Source organism: Camelus bactrianus, chromosome 6 (assembly GCF_048773025.1).
Source record: "Camelus bactrianus isolate YW-2024 breed Bactrian camel chromosome 6, ASM4877302v1, whole genome shotgun sequence".
Taxonomy (NCBI): domain Eukaryota; kingdom Metazoa; phylum Chordata; class Mammalia; order Artiodactyla; family Camelidae; genus Camelus; species Camelus bactrianus.
Genome location: NC_133544.1, coordinates 25718532 through 25742015, shown reverse-complemented (window position 1 = coordinate 25742015; position 23484 = coordinate 25718532). Strand labels below are relative to the sequence as shown.

Sequence of the window (23484 nt, the reverse complement as noted above, 5' to 3'; positions counted from 1 at the left end):
CAGAGCTCGATCATAGCTAGGGCTGGGTAGGGCTCCCTTATAAGGAAAACAACTTGTCAATTCTGCCTGGGGCTATGGCTTACAGGAAATAACTCCCAGGAAGGCTGCAGGATACAGACAGCTTCAAAACCAAGAAAGAAACCAGGGCACCTGCTGTATCTGTGACTGGGTCTGCAATATCCACAGTATCACCATATCTCTGAGGGGCAGGAACTCTAAGTGTGGTTCTAGAACTGGGGTCCAGCGGCAAGTGTGAAACTCCTATACAAGGAGGAAGGTGAACATAAGAGGGACAGTGAAAGTTGAGTCCTATGAATAGAAGGCCACTAACGCAACAAGTTTATACTCTATAGCACAGGGAACTATATTCAATACCTTGTAGTAACTTACGGTGAAAAAGAATATGAAAATGAATATATGTATGTTCCTATATAACTGAAGTATTGTGCTGTACACCAGAAATTGACACAACATTGTAAACAGACTATACTTCAATAAAAAATTTTTTAAAAAGAAGACAACTAAAGCTGCTATTATATTCTGAATGACATTCTATTATCTATTTCCTGAATGTATAACTATTTAGTCTGTTTCTGGTGCTTTCTCCTATCCTCTCAGTGTTTATAAAAGAAATCCTCATTACTTATGGTAACCAGAAAGAACCTAAACTCTTAAACCTTTCTACCTTCCCAACAAACCAATAATCATAATAATCTGAAAAGATTTTTTTTAATGCAGTGAAGTTACAAAAGCTTATTTCTAACTGGTAGCCTCTGACAACTCCAAAACCTAGCATCCAGTTTTCCACGGTTAAAGCAAAGTGTCTTTATAACTTGTTGACTACGTCTAAGCAAACTCTAAGTGATGTAGTATCTCTCAAATTTAGCCTTCCTATTATCAACCAGACACAGGACTTTCCTACCACTAGGAAGGGAGTGGTTTCCAGCTTTAGGAAGACACAATTGAAAGGTTCTGAAAAGGAATTAAAAATAGTCTGTAGAAAGAATAACTTAAAATAAAAAGTGTGTTTTAGAAAAACAAACAACAAATTAGGAATCTATCACTTAAATTCTAGAACTAGCTCTGCCACTAATTAGCTGTGTGTAACTTTAGCTAACCTAACCCAGGCTTCAGGTTCTTTTTCTTTTTTTTAACATTTTTTATTGATTTATAATAATTTTACAATGTTGTGTCAAATTCCAGTGTAGAGCACAATTTTTCAGTTATACATGAACATACATACATTCATTGTCACATTTTTTTCTCTGTGAGCTACCATAAGATCTTGTATATATTTCCCTGTGCTATACAGTATAATCTTGTCAGGCTTCAGGTTCATCTGTAAAACAAGGACACTGTGTAAGTCTCTTGGGCTTTACTAACTCTATCATTGTAACATTCTTTTAAATATATGATAAGAATGTTTGCTAAATGTAGACAAATTCAGCATTTACTCTTTTTCTGGAGCTTCAAAGAATTTCACAAATGCCAATGATGCTTATCCACCACTTTCTCCTCCCAAAAAGTTACATAAGCAAAATCTAAAAACAAACAAAATAACATTTTCTTGAAATAGTTTCCCAAAATACTTTTTTATGGTAACATATATACTAGAACTTTAAGTATAACATATATACTAAAATTCACTTAAAAATTTTGTCGGGGAGGGGCGGGATTATGTTTGTTCGCCTGTTTATTTAATGGAGGTATTGGGGATTGACCCAGGACGTCATTCATGCTAGTAAGCACACACACTACCACTAGCTATACCTTCCCCCTCTAAAATTCACTTTTAAGTGTACACTTCTGAGTTTGAAAAACACAGTCATGTAACTACCACCCCAATCAAGATATGGAACAGATATAGACAATATAGAACACCACAAAAAATTCCTTCCTGCCTTTTGCAGTTAGACGTCCCCCCACACTGCACCCTGGCAACCACTAGTCAGTTTTCTGTCCCTTTAGTTTTGCTTATTGGAAAATATCATTAAAATGGAATCATACAGTATGTGGCCTTTTGAAGTCTGGCTTCTTTCACTTAGCATAATGCATTTGATATCCACCCATGTTGTTGCATGCAATGCCAAATAGTATTCCATTTTATGAATGTACCAAAGTTTATCATTTCACCAGGTGAGGTACATTTGGGTTTGTTTCCAGCTTTAGCATTAGCATATAGGTTTCTGCGTGACTGTTAAGTTTTCATTTCACTGGAGTCAATACCAAGTGAAACTATTGGATCATTACTGTAGCCAGTAAGTCTATGCTTAACTATACATAAGAATTTGCCAAATTGCTTTCCAAAAAGACTATACCAACAATAAATAAGTTTTCTAATGGTTTCAAAAAGTGAGTTTAGATCTTATGTCACAAATTTCATAGAAAGACCCTAAGTAGATCCAGATATTTATCAGAGAAAATTATTTTCCTGTGCCCTATTTATAGAAAGCAGAAGTTAACACAGAAAGTTGACTTGATAAATATTGATAATGGATAAATACTGATAATGATAAATATCCATTCCTATCAAGTAGACAAAACAAATTTTAATAGACTTTAAAATGTCATGTTTGAAATCACACTCATAAGCTCTATAAGTCATTAACTCTGTGTGTGTGTGTGTGTGCACCACACACCTGCATCTGTTTTGCTAGAATGCAGGTTTAAACTGTCGATTTAGAATGGAAGATTCCAAGTAGTTAAATCTGCACAAATTCTAGTCATTTGGTACATAAATGAAAAAGACTTGATCTTTCCAAACTCACTTGTTCAACTGGCCCTCAGAAATAATTCTTAGTTCTTAATGAGACCACCTATTCATGAAACCCTTCACTTTCTCCCTTCTCCCTATCAATCTCCTAGTTTCACTCTCTTTTTCATCCAGTTTATATTTCACAGTCCATCCGTATAATCACTCCTTGAACTCAATTCGGTGTTTCCCATGTCTCTCTCTAATACGCTCCTGGCAGAAATCCAGCTAACCTTCTCCATGACTGCAACAGACCAGTGGAATACTGAAGAAAATCACATATCTAGGCAGAATGGTTATTGTCATAAATTCACAATTAACAACCTCAACCATAGCAATATTATTGTCAAACCCAAGTTCATGTGCCTGACACACAGTGAGGCCAAACAACCTAAAATGTTGGAATTTTGAGCAGAGAAAAGTTTACTGCAAGGCCCAAACAAGGAGAATGGGATGGCTCACGCTCAAAAGGTCCACCCAAACTCTCCAATGGTTTTCAGGAAAGAATTTTTATAGGCAAAATTGGGGGGAATGCTGCGGGGTGTGTGACCCTCCTCTGACTGGCTGGTGATGAGGTAACAGAGGGTGTTCCAGGAATCTCTACTATCAGCCTTGCAGTTCCAACCAGTCTGGGGTCTATGTGCTCAGGTTCATCCTGAAGTTACCACCCTCCACTTGGGTGGGGGCCTTAGTTCCTACAGAACTGAGATATGTATCAAATTGCTATGCACATCTCCCTAGGAAGAACCAGGACCCTGCCCCATTGCTGTACTATGGTTTTTTCTGCATTCTTTCACTCCGCCAATTAGCAACTGTTAGAATTTGTCCTTTGGAGCTCAGGGAAGGTCTAGCAGGCTGAAAGCCTTTTTCCTACAAATAAGAAACAGGGACACGGAAAGGCCTCTGTGCCCGGCAGGGTCCCACAGGGTCCTGCTCAGTTTCAATATTGCTCTAAAAGCTCCCTGTAGTTGCTGCTTTATACTTTTTCCTCATTCTTAAACATCTCACCTGTCCTCTCCATTTCCTCCCACCTCTTTAAAGCACTTTCATGAAGAAACAGGAAGCCATCAGATGAAAGCTTCCCATTCTTTCCACAATCAAATCTATAACAACCCCCCAAGCTAAACCAGTCATCTCCTTTTCTCCTACTTTAAAATGAGTAAGCATCTCTGATTACTATTAAAGGGCCACCAAAGTATGCTCTTTCTTTTTCACATAAAGATTTCCTTCCTTCCATAACTCTCTCCTATATCATCAATCTTTCCTCCGCTAGCCAAAATCATTCCTATTATCATATAAAAATGTACCATTATCTCCCATATTTATATGTTTTTAAAAGTATCCCATCATTCCCTACACAGCTATGCTCTACCTCCTCCCCTATTTCTCAGTTACCCTTTATAGCCACACTTCTCAAATAAGTATTAGCTCTCAAAGTCTCTAATTCCTAATCTTCCACTCACTATTCAACCTGCTCCAAACTGGTCCCCCTTCACAAATTCAGTGAAACTGCCCCTTAAACAGACAGCACACTTAAAGGGATAAATGAGGAGAGGGTAAATGGAGAGACTATTTACAAAGGTATGGGCAGGATTAAGAAGACTTCTCCCCACCTCCCATCCTCTCTCTCTCCACACATATATATACACACACACATATATATATACATATACACACATACACACACCAGGGATTAGCAATCAGGAAGCTATTAACTCCTCTAAACTCATAGAAGGTACAAGGGTACAAACTCTCACCTCTCTGAAGTCTTAGTTTATCAGAACCAGAAAAGAACCTGTACCCACAAGCTTGGATAGAGAAATACAGCCTTTGCTCAAACGTCAGACAGGTAGGTAGGAGGAAAGGGAATAAATACCCTAATTTCTTTTTCCTTCTGCAGTCCAATCTCCTGCCAATTGTACCTTTACTGGCTAAATGCAACCTCAAGTCAGAAGGCAAAGAAGACGGGGTGATGTAATCAAGAGAGGGCAGCCTTCTGAGGCACAAAGCAAGGAAAAGGGCAAAAATAAATCTGAAGGGACATTCCAAGAATAACCAACACAAGATCACCAATAATTTCCATTTTGGTAAATCAAATGGGCACTGATCCTCTCTTCTCTCTTGGTTTCCATGATATGACAAATCCTGGTTTCCCCCGTCCTTCTTCACCCGACAGCTATATCTGGAATTCTTCTAAGCTCAGGTCCACAATTGATCTCACTCTTTCCTCATGGCTGTCAATCCCATGTATAGAATGACAATTTTCAGCAGTGCCTCTCCTTAAACTCCAGCCTCCCATATCCCAACATTATCATTTAGATGTCTCTTGAAAATTTACAGATCTGAAACAATGATTCTCATTTTCTTTAAAAAAAAAAAAAAAAGTTTCCCAGTCCTCCTCTATCTCAATAAATACTAAGCCAGAAATCTGAAATAATCATTGATTCCTTTAATTCCTTTTTCTTCTTCACATCTAATCCATGAGAAATCTTGAAAATTCTGTTATCTTAAATCTATCCACTTCTATCTCTACTTCCACCACCCTTCTAAGTTGCTCTTCCTGCTTTCCTTCTTGCTCTCTTCCCCTACAATCTAATTATCAGACAGTAGCCATAATGATCTTCTTAAAATCATATTTATATTGTCCTCTGTATAAAATCCTTCAATGGTAACCCATTACATTTAGAACAAAATCCAAATCCCCTACAGCAACCTACAAGGCACTCCATGACCTGGCCTCTTTATATCTAATATCACCTTAAAAAACGTTCTTCCTCAACTCACTAAGTGCTAGCTTACTTCAGTTCCTCAAAAATTCAAGCCCTTTCCTACTTTAGTCTTCCCACATGCACAAAATGCTCTCCTCCAGTTCTCCACATGGTGGCTGCTTCTAACACTTCATACCAATTTAAATGTCAACCTTAAGTGTGGTCTTAGAGTTGACATTTAAACCAACAAGATCAAAACTGGTTCCCCCATTACTCTCTCATAATAACATACTATTCATTATTTTCATCATATATTTTCAAATGGCAATTTTTCTATGTATTTATTTATCTTCTTATTGTGCATCTCTTTCCACTATGCCATAAGCTCCATAAAGGCAGAGATTATTAAATTAATTCCATTCAGACATCACTGAGGACACATGACATGCAAGAAACTGTGATAGGCAGCTATGGGAGTTTCAAAGAATAAGTCAAAGTGACAAGGATCCTGTTCCCAGTATGTACATAATCTACTTAGGGGGAAAGATGTATACTTAATGATAATGCAAAGCAGATAATATGTCATAAAATATTGGTACAAAGTGCTATGGAATCAAAAGAGAAAGAGACAAAATGTAGAGAAAGTGATGAATAAGAAAGCCCTTATATAAGAAGGTGGTTCTATTATGGCTTGGAAGGGTAACAAAAAAAAGCATTCAAAGCAGATCAAACAAACTTAACGAGAAGACAAAAAGCAAGAAAGTAAAGGGTTTATAAGGAGAGGAAGTTAAAAGACCAATGCAGCTAGAGCATGAGGAACTACAGAGTTCTACTGCAATGTTTGATAATGGTAGTTAGGAAATAGGAAAACAAAATTTTCAGTGAGTGTGATATAGAACTAAACTTCATCCACTATATACATAAAAATATGAAATATTTTCAAGTAAATGAAAATGTCCTTTCTAGGTCTGAATTCCAAATTATGGATCTTATGTAGACAACTACTTTTAAAGTAAAAGGTGCTCATTAAAAATGTTTCATCAATTTCATGTGGAATTTATCATGACTTTCAAGGTGGTTTTAAACTATCTGTCTAAACAACAATTTTTCAAAAATCCTACTTACTCTTTCCAAAACTGTAATCCAAAGGGAGTATGAAATGAGGTGGGGAAGAAGGGAGCATTCAAGATACTTAGTATTACACCCAGCCCAAGGTTCAAAGTAATTTAATTAAACATTTCCAAAAGGAAAAGCCAAGTATTTTAGCGGTATTCTCAAAAGTCAAGAGTCATATTTTTACTGGCATTAATTTGTTCACACTTTGTTATCCATAAGCTTTATAGAGCCTAGCTGGCTGTTGTTCATTATACTCATTCAGTAAGAAGGTATTGATTACTGAGCAGTATGACAGTATTACACACAAAAATCACAGGATTTTTAAAGTTAACAGAGAGAAAAAAAATCAAGATAATTTTAAAGAATAACAAAGTGGAAGAATGAGGCTTCACCATACCAGATATCTGAATTTATTATAAAGTGACAGTAAGTAAAGGCAGTGTAGTACTGGCTCAGGGAAAGGCAAACAGAGCATAAGAACAGGCGTACGTGCATGCAGAATATGACATGTTAACTCAAGATCTTCACTGTAGATCAGTGAGGGATGGATGCTACTCAGTAAATGATGTTGGTACTACTTCTTTTCTATATGAAAAAAATTGAATTATATTCATTGTATTAGTATAAGTTTTAGAATAATTTAAATATTTCAGCATCAAAAAAACCTTAAAAGATCATCTAATCCAATGCCTTCACTTTGTTAAAAAAGAAACAAAGACCCAGAGAAACTAAAACATTTAGCCAAATTATAGTGTGACAGCACAGAAAATAAACCCGTATCTAATGATTAATTCATTCAAGAATTTACATTCTCTCATTTAATATACACAAAACACTTCTCATCCACCCCAACTTCTTTATTTTACCCATAATATCAACAATGACACCAAATTAGAAGTGGAGGAAGCCACAAAAGATGTGGTGAAGGAAAAAGCCAATACTTCTTTTATTTTCTTCTATCTCCAAACCTTCTTTCAAGGAAATTGGACAAAAATACAGCCCTCTCCTCAAAGATTAATCTTGTCTAAGCCCAAACTAGTGACAAAGAGTTTCACGGTTTCAATATGCAGCGGATTCAGAAAGAAAGAAAAGAATTCTAAGAACTGCGATTCCTGTGTCAACACATCGTAAGTATATACGAATATCAAGTATTTAGTGCTGTTATTAGGTCCAACATTTTTCAGGCACAAGTTCCATCAACCTCCTATCTCACTCAGTTTGTTTCCAGATGATGTTAAACATTTACATTTAGAGATTTTTACAAAGACCAGTTAAACAAACACTGCTGAAGACTGTCTGAAAATAGGTGCTCCAATTCCAAGACTCAATTAAGGTATAAAGAGAAATGACATTTTCTCTAGGAAAGCACTCAATCTCAGGTTACTAGGGTTGTCCTCCATCTGTTAATTCAGATAAAACTTTCCTTCCGTAAATCACCACTCTGGGATACATGACAGGAGTGTTGATAGTGAAGAGAGAAAGGCAGGTAGAGAACCTATTTGCAAACTTAGAAATCCCAATTTAAACTCTGGCCACCAACTACCATAGAATGATGTTCTCTATAAAGAACATCAAAAAAATCTTTTAAGAATGCAAAACTGATTGTATTTGATTTAATTACCTTAGCACTGAGGGGTAAGAATATGAGTTCACCACTTGCTCTATGATTTGGGGCAAATTGCTTAACCTCTGTACTTCAGATTACTCAAATGGAAAATAAGGATAAAAGTAGTACCTACCCTCATAGGGGTTATCGTGATGATTAAATTAGTGCATGTGAAGCACTTAAGAGCAATGCCTGGAATAAGAGCATTAGGTGCTGCTATTATTATTATTATTATTATTATTATTATTATTATTATTATTATTATTATTATTATTATTATTACCTGATACCCTTCCTAGACTATCAGTTCTCAAGTATGACTCAAATACAGAATAGTTTTCAAGCCAGATTATGCAATTTTAATGTTCCTGGATCAATGATTCAATACGCCAAAATCAAAAAGCAGCTCTACAAAACAGTCTGAAGTATTTCTTTTGAATCATTTACTTATCAGTCAAAGTTCTCACAAATATTAATCAACAGCAAATATTTACTTAACTCCAAGAAACCTGCATGTCTTATCACTATGATATGGAACTTCTGAAAAATCTTCTACTTGAAATGTTTTTTATTTTACTTTTAATTACAAATTACTCTGTGGTCTTACAATCAGATTAGTAAGTCTGAACCCTGAACTGAACCCTTTATTAAAGCATTTACTATCAACTGGTAAATTTGCCTTTGTAAAAGATTTTAACAAAAGAAAATAAGTGCTCAACACCTTTACTGGCAAATTAAATGGCAGTTAAAACCATTCTAACATACCACTTTATACCCACTAGAATGGCTAGAAGACAGAGAGACTAACAACCCAAGTGGTGGCAAAGACATGGAGCAACTGGATGTCATACACTGCTAGCAGAGAACCATTTAGCAATTACTTATAAAGTTAAACATACATCTACCCCTATGACCCAACAATTCCACTGTAAGGTATTCAACCAAGAGAAATGAAACATATGTTAGCAAAAAGACTTGTACAAGAATGTTTACAGCAGTCTTATCCATAACAGGCAAAACCCTGAAATAATGCAAATGTCTATCAACAGGAGAATGGAAAAACAAAGTGCAGTATATTCATAAAATGGAATACTATGCCACCTAGGAAGTTACCTGTTGTTTACAAAAATGATTTGAATTTATTGTTCAATGAGGATGTCTTATTTTTATTTTCTTTTCTTAAAATTCTGCCTCATTTTAAAACGCATTTTAAACCCCTAGTTGAAGATAATTTTTATTCTGAAATTTAACCTTATTTTTTGTTTAGTAACTTACTTGAACTTTCTTGCCACAATATAAACTTTTGAGAAATTTTTTTAATTGGTGCTTTTAAGAGGCAAATAAAACCCACGGTTTCATTAAGTGATACTCCTACAGAAACTCTAAAATGTATTTGAATATATTTATATATTTTTTCTTATGCATTCTTGATCCATCTGCATCCTGAGTAGAGTGCTCTCTCCAGAAATTACTCATATATAAAAATAAGACTGGCTTAAAATGCCTACTGTGATGGAAACAGTGCCTTAGGGAGATAAAAACTGGACTTGAGGTAAATTAAACAGTTAACAAACTGGTTTACAGAATTTAAAAAATGCATTAATGGCATTTTATTTAAGAGAGTGTACCACTGCTGTAATTTTCTATTGGTTATGGTTAACCTAATTTTTAAAAATGTACAAAACAAAATGAATTTCAAAAACATGTTAAGCAAAAGATATCAGATAAAAAGAGCACATACGGTATTATTCCATTTGTATGAAATTCAAAAACAGACAATCAGAAAGTTGTTGCAGGGAAGAAGGGAAAACTAAATTGAAAGGGACATTAAACAACTTTTTGCTGATCATTTATATAAATTAAGTCACAGCTCTGAATATTATCCATCCCTAGATTCCATGTAACAATTGGAGGTCACTCCAGAAAAAAAAAAGGTGGGGGGGACATTTAAAGGTTAATGATCATATTTAAAATATTGCACTAGTGATCAAATAAATTCAAATCTCAGAAACCAGGTACTATTTTCTCCCTATGAAATTAGTTACTATTTTAAAATGGCAAAGGTATATATCTCAATCTTGGGGGAAAGTATAGCTCAGCATTAGAGTACATGCTTAGCATGCACGAGGTCTGGGGTTCAGTCCCCAGTACCTCCATTTAAATAAAAAAATAAACCTAATTACCACTCCCCAAAAATCAATGCGTTTCAATCTCATGCATTACTAATGGAAATGTAACTTAATACAACCTTTCTGGAGAGCAACTGTGCAATGTATGCATACTTTGGATAATTCCATTTATAGGAATCTATCCTAAGAATATAGAAATGTGGGGGGGAGGGTATAGCTCAGTAGTACAGCATGTGCTTAGCATGCACAAGGTCCTGGGTTCAATCCCTAGTACCTCCATTAAATAAACAAACTTAATTAACTTCTCCCACCCCTCCCCAAAAAGGAATATAGAAATGTGGACAAAAATATGGATTTAGCAATATTGACTGAAGTTTTGTTTATAATAATTAGAAATTAATAATCTAAATGTGAACACTATGGAAACTGGTTACATAAATGATAATATATCCATTATTGGCATATTCCTCAGCTGTTTTAAACTGTTTCCAAATAATTGTAAAGATATTAAAATGTATGTTAATAAAAGCAGGTTTTAAAATTATGTATTTAGTAAAATATATATGCATGAGGAAAAATTAGAGACAATAAATGTTGATATCATTATAAAATAGTAACTAGGGGTCAACATCATAGAAACTAGGATTATATTTCACAAGTGTCTGGGCTTCATTGTGAGAACACAAGTAGATACCCCTAACTAATGACGCCTACTGGAGGGGAAAAAAAAAGACCAAAAGAATAAGAACATTCATTAAAGGAACACACCATTAGTATTCTTTCAGTTACGAACTGCCAACTTATCAAATGAAGTCAAAGTCCTTTGGGATATGCTAACAAATCTAAAATAAGAAAAAGTTACAGAATTCAGTACAATGCAAATATATACCAATCATGTTTAATTTGAGCTAGAGAAAATAATTAGATGATTTAGTGATTTTCCACAGGACTGAGCTCAGTTCTTTTACAAAGCAACAAAAGAAGGGAAAGGCACAGCAAGAGGTCAAGCCAGCAACCTGATTTCCCAGGAAATTAGTTCTTACTTGGCAAAGTACTGGCCTCATATTCTAAAGAAACAGAACTCTACAAATAGAGATGAGACACAAAATCCAAATACTCTGTAAAAGAGGTATACTTTTCCCTTTGCTTATTATAAGACCTCCAAAAGACAATCATTAATGTCTATTATGACATAGGAAAAAAGTCAAAAGCCCAGTTTAGGGTTAATTGTTCAATAAAGAATAAGTTACAAAATGCTAAGTAAATCTCACAAGTTGTTAAATAATTGTATTTTTACTTTATTAACTTTTAAATAAAAAGAAAAATACCATGCTATTTCAATCTTCAATTAGGATTATGTGGAAAAGAAAACTTTGATATTATTGATATTAATTCTGGATCTTAAATTTAGCAAGTTTAATAAAAATACTTATAATTTCTCTATAATGTTTTCAGTCATCATTATAGAACATTTTCTTGAATTTCCAATTTAAAAAATAAAGCCTTAGTTTGTGATCTTCCTTCAGAAAAAGGATATGTGTTAATAATCCAAAAAGTCTTCTTAAGATAAAAAGGTAATAAGGTAGGTGAGTTTAAAGAGGAAAAGGGGAGAGAAGAGGGGGAAGGAGAGATATGACACAATTTTTTTTTCCTTTAAGTCACATATTCAAAAAGCTGACCCTTATTTCCATTAAATGGTCCAGCACTGAAGCTTCTGTAAAACTATGGATACAAGCCTTCCCAGTAGGCAGAAAAATGGCCGCTGTACTTCATTTAATAGTCAAGTTTCAAGTAATGTAAAGATGAAATTAGACAACTGTATATTTATATCAGTGGGTTCATTTATAACCCTTTCTTGCAATTCGTAATTGCTTCCCTCAGCACCATGACCCCAACTGTGACACTAGACCCAAAAGCCAACAAATTGCCACTTCGAAGAATTAGTAACAAAGCAGAGAATTTCATTAAACTTGCCTAAGAAGCCAATAAACAAAAAGTAATGGTCTCGGGGAAAGGGTATAGTTCAGTGGTAGAGTGCATGCTTAGCATGCATGAGGCCCTAGGTTCAATTCTCCAGTACCACCATTAAAAAAATAAACAAATAAATAACCTAATTACCTCCCCCCAAAAAATAAATAAATTAAAATTGAAAAAAAAAAATAAGTAATGGTCTCAATAAACGGTGCTGAGACAACTGGATAACCACATGTAAAGAATTAAGTTGGGCCCCTTAGCCGCACCATACACAAAAATTAACCCAAAATGGATAATAAAACTAACTGTTAAGTGCTAAAAGTATAAACTCTTAGAAGAAAACATAGGCATAAATAGTCATGACCATGGATTAGGCAATTATTTCATAGATACCATACCAAAAGTACAAACATACTGCTTTATCAAAATAAAAAAATTTTGTGCTTCAAAGGACACCATCAAGAGAGTGAAAATACAAGCCACATGTTGGGAGAAAATATTTGCAAATCATATCTCTGATAAAGGATATATATTCAGAATAAATAGATTTTTAAAAAACTCATAACTTAAAAAGACAACCCATTTTTTAAATGGGTAAGAGATTCAAATAGGTATTTCTCCAAAAATATACAGATGGTCAATAAACCCATGGAAAAATTCTCAACATCAACAGCCATCAGGAAAATGCAAAACAAAACCACAATGAATTATCACTTCTCATCCACAAGCATGACTTAATCAAAAAACAGATATTAACAAATGTTGGTGAGGATGTGGAGAAGTTAGAATGCTCATTCCCATTGCTGATGGGAATATAAAATGGTATCGCTGCTTTGGAAACTGAGTTACCAATGGCCCAGCAATTCCACTACTAGATATACACCCAAGAGAAATGAAAACACATATCTGTGCAAAAATGAAAAAGAATGTTCACAGCTTTATTTGAATAGCCAAAAACTGGAAACAACCCCATGTTAGCATTATAGATTTTAATAACTGTGATATATCATATATTGGAACAGTACTCAGCAATAAAAAGGAACAAATTACTGATACACAAAATAATATGGATGAACCTTAAGCTATTTAGACAGAATGAAAGACACGAGACTTCCCTCTCAAGAGTAAACATCATACAATTCTCTTTATATAGAATTCTAGAAAATGCAAACTATAATGACAGCAGTTTGTTACCAGTGGGAGTGGAAAAGGAGAGATGGATTACCAGGGGGCACAAGGAAATTTTTAGAGTGGTAAGTAACATTCCTTATCTTGATTGTGGTATACATAGAGATTTTTAAAACTCAGTCGAACTGTATACTTTAAATATGTGCAATTTCATTATGTATCAATTATACCTGAATAAAATTGTCCCCAAAAATGCATATGCTATGCTGTGGGAACAGAAGTATACTAGGGTTTCAGAATTGGCACATTTGGGTAAGAAAAGAGTAGAAAAAGTAAGGTGAGAGCTTTTAAGTATGATGAACCTTTCTAAAAGTCAAAATATTAACTGATCCCTACATGGTAATAACTGAATTTTCAGCATCCACTGATGGAACAAATAGTGAAAACAGCCAAAGCCACAATAAATTCAGTCTAAATAAAAAGATTAAAAAATTCATCTCAACATTTATTTGAAAATATATATTCTTCAAATATATAAGTATATGTGTATATATGTACAACAGTAATCAATTCTAAATATATATATAACTGTATAGGCATATATATATTTAGAACTTATTACCTTTGCCTACAGATAATACTTGATGAGCAAATGGATTTGAGAATGCTTTACTAATTGCAGAAAATATCCACCCCAAATCAAAAGAGCTGCAGGTAACAGATTAAGAACTGCTAATTGGGATATTCAATGCCAAGGAGATTCAACACTTAAATATTAAATAAAGTAGAGTCAAGTCTAGTGAAAAATTTATCTAAGAGGTTCCATAGCTGCACTACATAATCCAAAAGAATTCAGGGATTAGTTAAAACAACACTAATCTGAGTGTAAATAATTAAGAATTAACTGTGACTGAAAAGCAAAAAAACACAGCTGAACTAAAGATTCAAGTTTTTCCACAAACTGGACTAAACATAACACAACAGGGTCAAGAAGAATTCGAGATTGCTTTGAATGTCTAAATGAAGATTCGGTTTCATAGTTCACTAATACTCTTTCACAGTTCATGCAAAAAACACAGAAAAATCTTTTGCCTCCTATCTGATTTATTCACTTTACCTCCTATTTGCAATTCTGGATCCTTACAACAGTAGGTAACATTTACTAAGCATTTACTATGAGCTAAGTACTGTGCTAGACGCTGTATGCAAATTATCTCATATAATTCTCAAAGCAATTTACTTTACAGATGAGAAAACTGAAGCTAAATTAACTTGCCTAAGGAAGTAGAATTAGATCTGAACTCAGGCAATCGAAGTTCATTTAGGTGATGTCATAAACTCAGCCTCCAATCAAGGTCTTCCCACCATTCATTCAGTACATTTATGTATATCAGAAAATACCAAAAAAGATAAACTCTACTTGAAACAATTTACAGCTTTATGAAGAGATTAAATCTAACATCATAAGATAAGATTTTTAAAAATCTTCAACAATATGATAAAATACCAAACTGCATGGTTTCTAAAATTAAGCTAGAATATAAGAGAAAGATATCATTAAGAAATAAACAGCTTTTGGGACCTAATGAAACTAACAAGCTTCTGCACAGCAAAGGAAACCAGAAGTAAAACAAGAAGACAACCTACGGAATGGGAGAAAATTTTTGCAAATGAAACCGACGAAGGCTTGATCTCCAGAATATATAAGCAGCTAATATGACTCAATAAGAAAAAAATAAACCCAACCCAAAAATGGGCAGAAGACCTAAACAAGCAATTCTCCAAGGAAGACATACAAATGATCAAAAGGCACATGAAAAAATGCTCAATATCACTAATTATCAGAGAAATGCAAATCAAAACTACAATGAGGTATCACCTCACACCAGTCAGAATGGCCGTCATTCAAAAATCCACAAATGACAAATGCTGGAGAGGCTGTGGAGAAAGGGGAACCCTCCTACACTGCTGGTGGGAATGTAGTTTGGTGCAGCCACTATGGAAAACAGTGTGGAGATTCCTCAAAAGACTAGGAATAGACTTACCGTATGACCCAGGAATCCCACTCCTGGGCTTGTATCCAGAAGGAATCCTACTTCAGGATGACACCTACACCCCAATGTTCATAGCAGCACTATTTACAATAGCCAAAACATGGAAACAGCCTAAATGTCCATCAACAGGTGACTGGATAAAGAAGAAGTGGTATATTTATACAATGGAATACTACTCAGCCATAAAAACTGACAACATAATGCCATTTGCAGCAACATGGATGCTCCTGGAGAATGTCATTCTAAGTGAAGTAAGCCAGAAAAAGAAAGAAAAATACCTTATGAGATCACTCATATGTGGAATCTAAAAAGCAAAAACAAAAACAAACAAACAAAAACAAAGTGTAAATACAGGACAGAAATAGACTCATAGACAGAGAATACAGACTTGTGGTTGCCAGGGGGGTGGAGGGTGGGAAGCGATAGACTGGGATTTCAAAACTGTAGAACAGATAAACAAGATTATAAACTGTATAGCACGGGGAAATATACACAAAATGTTATGATAACTCACAGAGGAAAAAAATGTGACAATGAGTGTGTATATGTCCATGAATGACTGAAAAATTGTGCTGAGCACTGGAATTTGACACAACATTGTAAAATGATTATAAGTCAATAAAAAATGTTAAAAAAAAAAAAAAGAAATAAACAGCTTTTGATGAACCACGTTAATGTTAACATTTTTAGAAATGATGACCAGTCACACAAATTAACATTTACAGTTCATTTTCTTGCCAATATTTTAAATACACTATTTAGTACCATAAATAGTGTAAGAGTAAGGAAGACTTGGCTATCATAGGAAATATCATCTTTTCATACTACCAATAATGAATAATTTTCAAAAATAAGAATTAATCTACTCTTTAAATAATTAACCATTCAAAAATTATGTTCATTGATGAAACTGAAAGTCCATTACGTCATGAATATTATGGAAATTATACAGCTGCTTTCATCAGAGACAATTTAAGAGATAATATAGCTTTTAACAGCTTTCTGCAGATGTAAAAAGATTTTTCTTTCACCTTTGCTCAAATCCTTAACTAAGAGAGGTACAGGACTTAACTTACGAAATAAAACCTAATTCTACTTGAATAGTGAAGAGGAATGTATTAACTGCAGGGGAAGACAAACAGATCCTTTCTAACTGGCATTTAGAACTAATTTTGAATCATTTAATCTATAATGTTCAATTGTTTTTTCTAGCAGTAGAGTTAACAGTTCCCACTGTTAATGAAAACTTATACATACCTGGAAGAGGATCAGGTAATATGCTAGAGATACACCTGTGCCCACATGATAAAATATTAGCCTCATGCTTTTATTCTCAACATCATTAAGGAGGATAGTATAAGCTTCACTTTATAGATGACAAAACTGAGGCTATGAGATGTTTAATAAACTGCCCAATTAGTCAAATAGTAAATGACAGAGCAAGGATTCAAAAACATGGTCATACAATTATAAAACTTGGATTTTTTCCATTCTATCATTCTTCCTCAGAACACAAATAATGCTTTTTTCAATTTCATAATATGGTAGTTACAAATATACTTCTGTTGTCATCAGGCTATTCTATGGTTCTATGAGATTCTAGGTTGAAAAAAAAAGTTTACCTTGATTAAATAATACTTGGAGCTAAAGTTCCTTACAACAAAGTTGGCTATATTAAAATAATTAAGTAAATAAACCCTCATAAATTATGCAAAGCAGCACCACATGAAAGGTACCTAACAAGTACTTGTACACAACTGACCAGGACAAAAGTACACTTTTACTTTTGTAAGATTGAAGGTAGCCAAAGTCAATCTTAAAAATAAAGATATGAATTTTGGTTTTTTCTGTGTTCTTGACTTCCCTGACTTTGCCTTTATTCAGGAGCCAAGCAGTGTTTTACTACTTTAAATCCCTCTTCTTCACTAACTAAATTGGAAAAAATCTGATAATCATCATTTTCCCAATTAACTATATACACCTTAACATAAACAAATTACCACAATTAAGATTTTGCTATCTAATCAGAGAACTCAAGACTCTGATCCTGAATGTAATGTATCAGCACGCAAGTAGGGAGAAAGAGTTTTGGTAGGGAGAGAAGGGAAATCACTGAACATTAATTATTGACTTGATTAATCCATTTAAAATGACTAGGAATCTCTTCCTACTGCCTAATTCCAGACTCCACTGGAAAGGACAAGTGGGAAGGGATTGGCCCAGTTGTAACTGCTGGGCACCTATTCCCAAGAGCTGGAGAAACAGAGACAAGTGTCCAGCATTCTAAACCCACATGATCCTTGCCCAGGCTTCCATTCTCTAGGACTAGAAATTCTCAGTCTATTTATTTGTATTCTAACATGCTTTCCTGAGTGGAAGACAAAAAAAAGAAGAATCATAGCAAGCCGAATGAAAAATACGTCCATGTGAGACTGCTGCAAATAGGATCATCCTCCTTTACATATGTCACTCCAGGAAAACTGCCAAGAATGGCTCACTCCTCTAGACATACTTCCTGTAGATGCTCCAGACTCCTTAAACACACGTCCATATTCTCCTCATTCTCCCTTAGTCTCAAACCTCCTTCTGCTCCAAGATTTCCAAGTGCATATTTTATATTTTCAAAAATATGCAGCAATACCATAATGACATCCTATTTATAAGGACCTATGTCTCAGATCTGAACATCCTAAAGCCTAATATAGAACTTCTATCTTTAATAATGAGATTTCCAATGTTATATGATTGAATATAAATTTTCTTTACAAATTTTCTTTTATTTGCAAAAAAAAGTATATTTCTTTGCAAATATAAGATTTTTTTATGTCAAGATAAAAAAAGATAGCAAAAATTTTTAATTTAAGGACTACAATATGTCCAAAAAATCATATATAAGTGTTCAGAAATGCAGAACTCAAGATACATTTCATACAAATAAAAATTTATTTATTTTTTGAAAGGAATGCATTTAATTGACATATCATAACACATAACAAATTGAGGCATCCATGTAAGGGGATAGGCCAAGGGACAAAAAGGAGTTCTTCACTCTGAATGTAGCAGACTTTATCGGAAATGGCCACCTGTGAATTTCAAAAAGTTGAAAATTCACACTAATTACACCAGTGTCCAGGCAAACATCTTGAGGAAGCTACCCTTAGTTTAGTGTACCCTTAGTTTAGTTTAGTGGAACCACAAGCAAGTAAGCACAACAAAGGAGAATGAAATGCCAAGTCCATATAAACATGTTAGTTGAACAATGTGAGCACAAAATTTGGAACAAAAAGAAAATATTTCAAAATATTATTATCCCTCTTAAAGAGATGACAAAATACCAATTAGAATAATCATTCACAGTCCAGAGAGCAAAAGAAAAAATCATAATTTATTAAACACAATAGATGTATTTTAGCAAATCCAAAATAAAATGTAACTTTCCAAGTGCTCTAATAAAAGATTTTTTTTAAGGTAATAAGTTTACCAAGAGACCTTTTCTGATAAAAGGAATTCTCCCAGCAAACTAAAAACCAGGCACAGGGGTTTCGTACTCTTACAGAACTAGATTTTCAGGCACCAATATTTCCATTAGGATTTACCATATGGGTAGTCAGAGGGCAAGAATCAGAGAAAGCAGATCAGAAGCTGTTTATAAAAGAAAATAACACTTTACAGAAATAGAAGATAAACTTAATTAACTAGTGTTAATTGAACTTCCACTTTTTAAATCATTTACCTGAATAACCCATGAAATGTGAAATTCAGCCTCACTAAAATGTAGTCAGGAGCAGTTTCTTTGGGATTTAAAAACCACCATTTATTCAACTACAGATTAACAAATCTCACTATAAAAAGGGTTGAGCAATCAGAGCTATTTGTAGATAAGATGATTAAATTATGGGTGAATAATAAGTCAAGTGAATAAAGTCCATTTATTAAAAAGCAAGTCAGTAATCAAACTGGTTAATGTTCACAATTATGAAGGAACTTTTATATTTTTCCCACACACGATTATAAAGATTTTACATTCCACTATCAGTTAGCAAAGAACTGAATGATCTACACAAATATGCCCACCAACAGTACAGTGACTTAGAGAACAACCACTTTGGTGGTAGGGATACTCCATTTAACTCAATATAAGGAATTCAAAAGCTTTCATCCTTGGAACTTTTTTCACAAAAAAATTAGTAAATTTGTTTTATGAAAGACTACTTATGCTTCTCAACTCAAACATGCAATGATTACATGTTTTGCAGTCTTCCAAACAAAAATTAAAATTTTAACATAATGATCTGAAATAAAACTAAGATTTATTTTTGAAAAAGAAAAAAATTATCTAAAATTTTTGATGCAAAGCTACTCCGTAAGTTTCTTCATAGTTTCATAAAACACTAGTGAAAAGGTTACATAAATCCTCTGGATTAATGGGGAGCTGTAAGAACTTTCAGTTTTCAGTCTTACTTTCTCTGTTTTTACATCCATAAAAACAGATACAAATCAACTATTTCTAAATATAAACCATCTAGTTTTTTAATAGAAGAAAAATCAAACCAAAAACAGCACAAAACATACACATATATTCTTAATAAAGCTTAAAATTATTGTAGATTAGTTAGGTCCCTCAAACAAGTTCAATTTACAACATATGCCACATTCAGTTCATCCTCAAGGGAGAAAACCATCACAACAAAAGCTCCTGCTTAATCAACTATTTTTGTAGTTAAGAATCTATCCCAGGTGCATTCTACAGTAGAGTGTTATCACTACTTCTTCTCCCTTTAAAAACCTAGAAATCTAAAATACACAAGTAAAGTATATCTGGTTCTCTTAAAAATGCTTCTACAGTACATATTTTGTATTAGGGCCATGAAAAGCCTTAAAATACCTTTACTCTCTACAAAGGAAACACCTTTTTGCTTTTCTCTTTTGAAACGTCTTACTTGGTTTTCGCTTATTCTCTATACATGAACTGTTCTCAAACCAGTCTGTTTCAGTGTTGGCTGTTTACTGTCAATATGTCTGTGTATACTTAGGTTTGTTACAGTGTTTGACAGTAGAGTGGTAAAAAAGAAAGGGTATATAAGAAAGCATGAGTGGAACAAAAGTGGACCACGCTGGAGAAACACCACTCTATTTTGTTTCTCTGCCTCAAATTCCCTTTGGTCCTCATGCCAAATAGTATCAATATCTAAAAAGAGGCCCAACACAATATGTGATAAGGCAAACACAGAAGAAACCAAATCAGAAACTGAAGAAATTTAATAGAATGTATCACCACCTGAGAAAGAATTACCACAAAAAGATAGATAGATAGGTAGATAGATAGGTAGGTAGATAGATAAAAAAAACCCAGTTCCTAGATGCCCCTACTGAAGGGTTGTTTTTGCTGCACTGTATGGCTCAACACAGTTTTTCAAATTCTTTTAACTGTAAGAAATATATTTTACATTGTGACCTAGTACATACAACATGTATGAGCAAGATTTCCAAAAACAGTATTTTTCCCTGCCATGTGCAATGCTAGTCTATTTCATTTTATTTTCAATGCTGGTGGTAAACTACTAAGTTGATTTTAAAAGTTACTAATAAATCATGATTCATAGTTTGAAAAACAGGCTTAAAATATGGTAGTCCTTACATTAGGATCTTTTTTGCAGTTTGCCTCTACCCATCTCTAACAGGGTATGCAGGTATTTTAAGAATTGCTACATTAAACTGTTTTCATTAAAGCAAGTGATTCTTAAAGTGTTGTCCCCTGACCAACATAAGCATAAGATAAATGCAAAATTCTCAGGCCCCCTCCGTAGACCTACAGAATCAGAAACTGTGGACGGGGCCAGCAGTCTGTATTTCACCTGGAGGCGGGATTATTTAATCACTTCTGGTGCAAGTTTGAGAACTGCATAAAAAAATTCAGGTCTTTCTTTATCCTCTACACATTTAATAATCCAGTGCTTTCTCTGTGCCAGACACTATTCTAAAAGTTCCACAAATATTAACTCATGTGAAAAAAACGACACTAAGAAGTAGAAACTATTGTTATCCCTATTATACAGATGAAACTTCTGCACAGAGATAGATTAAGTTGTCCAAGTTAGTTGGTGGAACGAGAATTCAAACTTACTTCTAATTTGGCGAGGGTAAGCTTATCCTCTTCATGTCTCTCCTCTTTCTGATCAAGTTCCCGGTCCTACTTCTTTAGTTAAGCTACTCCTACCCTTTCCCCACTGAAATTCCCCATCCTGTCAATGTTCTTTTTTTTTTTTTTTTAACATTATTGCTGTCGTCCTAAAACAAATTTCTTTTCTAAAGCACTGTAATTCAAGTCACAACCTTGCTTTTAGGATCTTTTCTCTGGTCCTACACGGCATCTCAATATTAAGCGTCTTCTATTTCTGAAGTCCTTATAACCTGTTAATGGCCCCATGTTAATTTCTCACATCTGTCTGGCCAGCTTCCAAAAGACCACTACTCTCTTCCTGAGCAACTTTCTCGCTCCCTCCTACTCCGCCCTATCTCCTACTCCCTTCCTACAAGGAAACAACTACTCCCCGCCCACCCCCGTGTCATTTTGCTCCACTTCTCTCCAACAGAGAGAACTTCGACTCTGCAGCTAGACTCCTCACCCCAGACTCAAACACAGACTACCCCCTCGAGGATTTTTTTCCCTGGTCTCCCGAGGATCCTCAGACGCACGAGTTCCCAGTCCAGTCCTGGGTCTCCGATCCCAGACCAGCGGTGGGGGGAAGGGCGCTCCAATTCCACCCCAAGCTGTTCAAGGTCTCCACCAGTCGGACCCTCCGAAGACCCGCAGCCTCTTAACTCCCCAAGAGCCCTCCTCCCTCGCGACAGCCGCCTTTCTCAGGAGAGTCCTCAGCCCTCTCCCTGCCTTTCCTCGACGCCCTCGCTCGGACCCCGACCGCTCCCTGTCCCCCACACACTGGCCGCCCTCCGTCTCCCCTCTCCCTTGGACCCGGGCCACTCCCAGTCTCCCGGCACCGCAACCCCCCAACCAGCTTTCTCCGTTCGGGCCGCTCCCAGGCTTCCCGAGCTCCCCTTCTCCCTCGCATTCAAGCTGTCCTGGGCATTCCCAAGTCACCCCGCCTTCCGACCAGGTCGTAACCGGTCACCCTGGGTCACCCCCCTCTCTGGGACCCCAGCTGCTCCTGTCTCCCTGGGGACCTACCCCTCACACACCGGCTGCCGGTTAGTGCCCCAGACCCGAGCAGCTGGGCGTTCCAAGGGACCTCCCAGCCTGACCTGCTCGGATCTGGCCCCAGCCTACCCTACCACCGCGAACTCCGCGGCCAGGAGTCGGGCGGTTCTCCCACCAGCCCAGTCAGCGCGAACTCGCCGCCGCCGCCGCCCCCGCCCTGGCTCCCGCCCCAGCCTCGGCCCGACCCGTCCGCAGTCCAGGCCCCCCTCCGCTGGCCTTCGCCTCTCCGAGCACCGAACTGGAGTTTCCGCACTGTGACTGACCCCAGACCTCAGGCCCACGTTACTCGAACTCACCTGCCGCTGCCCCCGACCAACTCCAGCGCCACTGTCTCTACCTCGGCCGCCAGTAGCCACCAAGCGCCACCACCTCCCCCATGACAACAGGCCCACCCTATTTCACATTTCCTACCTCTCCACTGGATAGTGAGGCGGCAACCCTCTGCTCTGATTGGCTTATTTTAGCCGTCCGTCATAGCTTCCTTACCGCCCCTTTTCCTGGACCCGGTATTAACCCCCTCCCGGACTTGGAGCGTCCTAGACGAAGCTTTAGTTGTAATTGGTTGATAGTTGGGAAGTTCGAAGTTCTGATAGGCTGCGGAAAGTGTCTGTTAAGTCAACTGGCAAGGGATGTGACGGCCATGGTTGGTTCGAGTTTGGGCACAGTTTGGTTGCGCAGTAGAAAGCAAGGAAGGGGCAGACGCTCACATCCGAGGGGGAGGGTTAACTCTTTGTTGTAGAGTTGACTCTTGGAATCTCACCCCTTTCTCCAGCTGCCTCCTTTTAAGAGGAAGCTTATCAC

At 35.9% G+C, this 23484-nt stretch overlaps 1 protein-coding gene across 6 annotated transcripts in view; it reads right to left on the bottom strand.

The window, feature by feature from the left end:
- Positions 1-23091, bottom strand: part of NUMB (NUMB endocytic adaptor protein) — a 157420-nt gene extending 134329 nt beyond the window's left edge. The window contains exon 1 of one of the 6 annotated variants that reach the window (XM_010962556.3): positions 22980-23091. The gene's annotated coding sequence lies outside the window, so the exon portion shown is untranslated. Of the gene's footprint in view, positions 1-21591; positions 22420-22979 lie in introns of those variants that run through there. The other 5 variants (XM_045522739.2, XM_074365297.1, XM_045522737.2 and 2 more) reach the window with 5 other exon arrangements.
- Positions 23092-23484: the final 393 nt, after the last annotated feature.